Source organism: Choloepus didactylus, chromosome 23 (assembly GCF_015220235.1).
Source record: "Choloepus didactylus isolate mChoDid1 chromosome 23, mChoDid1.pri, whole genome shotgun sequence".
In the NCBI taxonomy this organism is placed as follows: Eukaryota; Metazoa; Chordata; class Mammalia; order Pilosa; family Megalonychidae; genus Choloepus; species Choloepus didactylus.
In genome coordinates, this window is record NC_051329.1 from 31403239 (window position 1) to 31407780 (window position 4542).

At 53.3% G+C, this 4542-nt stretch overlaps 1 pseudogene; it reads right to left on the reverse strand.

Moving 5' to 3' along the window:
• Nucleotides 1-1189: 1189 nt before the first annotated feature.
• Nucleotides 1190-4035, reverse strand: LOC119519337 (annotated as a pseudogene).
• Nucleotides 4036-4542: the final 507 nt, after the last annotated feature.

Sequence of the window (4542 nt, forward strand, 5' to 3'; positions counted from 1 at the left end):
TTCCCATGAAAAGGGCAGTCATTTCACCGACCTCACAAAATCCACAGAAATAATTAAAGGGTTTTCATAATAAGAATGTGATCAGTGAATCCTTGTCTCTATAATTGGAATCAGAGAAAAAATACAATATTGGATTAGTACTTACAATCAAAATGATATTAAGCAGCCATTAAATTGTAAGTATACTTTTTAAGACATGAGAAAGATATTTTTCTCTCTCTCTCTGATTTAATTCTTCCCCTGAGATAAAATAGGAAATTAAAAAGCAATTATTTGGTGTAATAATAAGAAAAATTAGCTATAACATTTCAAAATCCAACACGTTTTATCATAAAACTTAAAAAATATATAGGATAACACAGCAATGCACAAAATTTCTAGTTGTGGTTACTAACAGGCAGTTAATCTAATGTCATGCTTCTATGTACAAACTGACTTTTAAAATATAAATTTTCTTGTGTCTATTTAAAAGCCATGCACAATCGAACTGTTGTGGGTTCTCCAGTGGATATGGAACACCAGGTCTGGGGGGAGGGGGTGGTCGTGGGCAGCACTACCTGTTTCATTTTATAAAATATCTCTCAAGTGGTTGAAGACAGGATGCACTGGTCTTTAAGTGGCCGCCACACCTGGCCAGAGCAGCTCATTCCAATTCACCAGGTGTGCCTCCAACAAATCAGGAGGAAGGAGAAGTGCTAGTTTTCCTGTTTTGTAAATAGTTATTCCTATTTCCCTGAGGTGGTAGAATTAATGTTGTCTTAAAGCTGGAATATAATCTCTGGACTCCTGAGATTCTCTACTGTAGTGCCGACAATGATTTCCTCTAGAAATGACTATGTTATCTCAGCCTGTGGTAAAGGACAGGCGTCCATTTTTTTGGTAGGGCCCCAGGTGCAGTATCCCCTTCCTGTACCACTGGTTTCTACATTTACCAATAGTTTGGCATCAGTCCTGTAGTCCTGTTTTGCTTTATTTAGGGTTTTTTTTTTTTTTTTTTTTTTTCAATCTTGGGTGGAAAATCATAATTAGCAATTGATTGCTATTCAAGGTCTTCTTCCAGCTTGGTCTGTTAGAATCATTTAACATTGAAAATGTTGATCTTCTTAAAAAAACGTATTTACAAACAGTGTTTACACATCGCCTGGGGGAAGGGGAAGAGTGAAACTTCTCTTATTGCATGAGGAAATTCTCAGGCCTGAAGGCGGCCAGGGTTCAAGAACAGGGAGGCACAACCCAGCGCGGCTCTGCGCAGAGCCTTCCCCAGGACTGGGCAGGGCAGCCGGGGCACGGAGCAGCCCCACCCGGGACCACCGTGGCTCGCAATCGGCACAACTGAACCTGACACGGATACTGGTTCCTCCACGCCGCACTCGTCCGCAGACTTGGGCACCTCCGGCGGTGGATGCAAATCGGCAGCTCCTTGGGGAAGGCTTTCATCTGTGCTCTGATGTGGCAGAGCAGCTTGTGCTAGTGGCTGCTGCTGCCGTCGTCCTCCTCGTCCATCAGTCCGAAAGGGTCCCGGGTGGCCATATAGATGCGCGCCTCAGTGAGGGTGGTGCTCCTGTCAGCGATGAGTCGGTGGATGGTCTTGCCCAGGCGCTCGGCCTCTGAGCGGATTCCTTCATCTGGCGCTGGTCGGAGAAGCTCTTGGGCCAGGGCCAGGGGAGGGTAGAAGGAACGGGTGGGCGTGAGGCAGAGGATGTTGCGCACCTCCTCCGAGTCGCTCTCGCTGTGGATGGACCCCTCGCAATTTCCTTGCGGAGGCCGGGAGTCCTCGTCGCTGTCCTTGCCTACGTTGCTCTCGGTGTTGCTGTCGCGGGAGCTGCCGCCGGTGCCCAAGTGTGAGGCCAGGTCATAGCGCTGCACGTTCTGGTACTGCAGCTGCACGACCTTGCGGCTGAGCTCGTTGATCCGCAGGCGCGCCGCCTTCAGCTCCTCCTGCAGGGCCTCGGTCTTAGCGCTGTCATGGTGCCATGTGCTCTCGTTGCCGCCAGACCTGTACTTGTTGAGCTCTGCCGTGACGCGCTGGCTCTGCTCCTCTAGGTCGGCCACGTTCCCCCGCAGCAGCTCTGTCTCTTCTTCCACCAGGGGCAGGTGCTGCCGCAGCTCCCACAGGGATTTGCTCTGTTCCGTCACGAGCCGGTTGGCGGAGCCTTTGAAGCCATCGCCCCTCAGGTCGTCCAGTTCCGCCTTCACCCTCTGTTCTCCAGCTCCAGTTCCACGATTTTCCTGCCCAGAGTGTTGGCTTCTTCCTCCACCAGCCTCAGTCTTAGCTTGAGCTCCGCCTCCCTGGTGCTCGGCGGCCTCCGGCTTCTGCTTTGAGCAGCGGGCTGTCCGGATACCTGTAAAAGGAGCTGTACTTCTGCAGCTCGTGTTCGAATCTGTTTTTTCTTGATCAATCTTGGCCATTTTCTTTCTCATCAAAGCAGCTTCTTCCTTAACTAACTGCAGCTTTTCAGATCTTCATTGTCTTCCTCTGTGGGAGTCTGTTGGGTCTTTTTTTTTTTCTTTTTTTCCCAGATTTTGGCAAGTCTTTGCTTCCTCTTCTTTTTAAAGGTAACTCTTCCATTATTTCCAGTTCATTCTGTAAAGCTTGCTTTGCAATCTCAACTTCCTAAGCGGTTGCCTCGGCTTCTCCTTATCATCTTCTGTTCTGTTTTCTTCCACATTTCCCAGCTCATGGTGAAGTCTCACAGATATATCCTTTGCCACCTTGAGGTCCTGCTCCAGGCTGTGCAACAGCTCCCAGTGGACTTCCCCAGTCTGAGCATAGTGGGGCCTTTTGCGCTCTGCTTGGCGGAGGCGGTACTGCAGGATCCGGCTGTTTTGGTTGACTCTCTCCAACTCGCATTTCCTGCAGCTGACAGGCATCCTCCTAGAAGAAAGTGGCCCACATCTCTTATCTGGATCCTCACCTCAGCTCATCGGTCTATCTCGTTCTTGAGTGTCTCGTTCTCCTCTCGCAGCTTCTCCATTTCCTCCTGCATTTCTTCTTGCTCCTGGAGCTGCTGCAGGTTCGGCAATGATGAAGGGGACGCCGCCGCCTGCATGACCCCGCCGCTCCCGCTGCCCTCTGTGCTCTGCTGGGGCCTCTGCCGCCACCGCCATTGAGGCGGAAGCATTGAGGCGGAAGCATTGAGGCGGAAGGGATGCAGTAGCGCCGGCGACAGGGGAGCTGCGACGGCTGCTGCCGCCATCACCATTCTTAGTTTGCGTCTGAGCGGCGGCTGCCGCCAGCTCCTTCTTAAGGTGGAAGTGGATCATCTCAGATTGCAGACATCCTTCCTCCCAGTAACTCCCTCCGCCACCGCTGCCCCCTGCCGCAACGCCGCTTACGGGATTTCTGTCGCCCGGTCCTGGGGTTTTGCCCGCAGAATAGGAGGATGGCTACAGAGAGACTCCCTCCCGGTCGTTGCCGCTGCCGCCCCTCTGGGTGTGCGCACGCCTTTCCCTCGCCAGCACCTGGGCGGCGGCGGAGGCTGGGGGGGGCCCCCTCCCTGTGCGCAAAGCCGCTACAGGCTCCTCCTCCTTTCCGGGGCGGAGGGGGTTCCCCGATTTCGAAGGCACCGGCTGTAGCTCCCGGGGCCTCGCTTCTGGCTGGCTGGGCCTCCTGCTGCCCACAGCAGCCAGGGGAGCCGCAGGGGCTGCTTCAGCACCAGCAGAGGGTGGACAGCTCCCGGCACCGTGCCTTTGGGCGCCGCCTTCTAGCCCTGTCTCCACCTCCCCAGGCGCTGGCCTGAGTGGCCCCGTGCCCGGGTCTTGTTGCCCCCGGGCTCCAGGTCTCGTTGCCCCCGGGTTCCGGGTCTTGTTGCCCTGCTGCAGCTGAGCAAAATTGATTTTAGTGCTGGCCCCCACCAGGGACCGGCTGGCAGCGGTTGTCTGTCTGACCGGATTGTCCCTGGGTCTGGCGGGTGACTGAGCTCGCTGCTGCTCTCTGCCACTGCCCTCCTGGAGCAGGGGCGCCTGAGTGGCGGAGGCGGCGGCAGAAACTGCGGCTGTGGCGGGGGCAGCGTCCCGGGTCGGTGGCTGACTCATGGCCGTCTAGGAAGAAAACCTATCAGATGAGATTTGGAATCGTCCATCACCAGGTCATCCTCTTCCCTCTTTAGTGCCACCAGCCTTCCTTTCTAAACCGGGACAGAAACAAAAGAAAGGAAGCACACAGCATGTCTGCGTTGGTACAGAGAAAAGGGTGTTTTTTCTGCGCAAGAGAAGCCCCAGAAAACGGTGAGATTTGGAAGGCGCTATCTAGAAGATTTTCTTTTAATGGAGAAAAAGGACCAAGCCTTGTTTCTAGGAATAGGATGCAGAGCTGTAAAAGAGCTGCTTTGCCCAGAGGGGGGCTGTCGCCATCTCACTAAGCCTGAGTAAAATGATGAGAGATCTGAAAGCAGCTAAACCGAAAGTGTTCTTAAGGTAGCCGGTAGCGGTAGCCTGTTTTGGAAAGGGTGAGATGAAAAGGTAGAAAGGAATTTATGGGAAATGAGGAGGACAAGGAAGAGGGAGGGAGGGAGGGAGGAAGGGAGGGGGAGAGAGAAACAG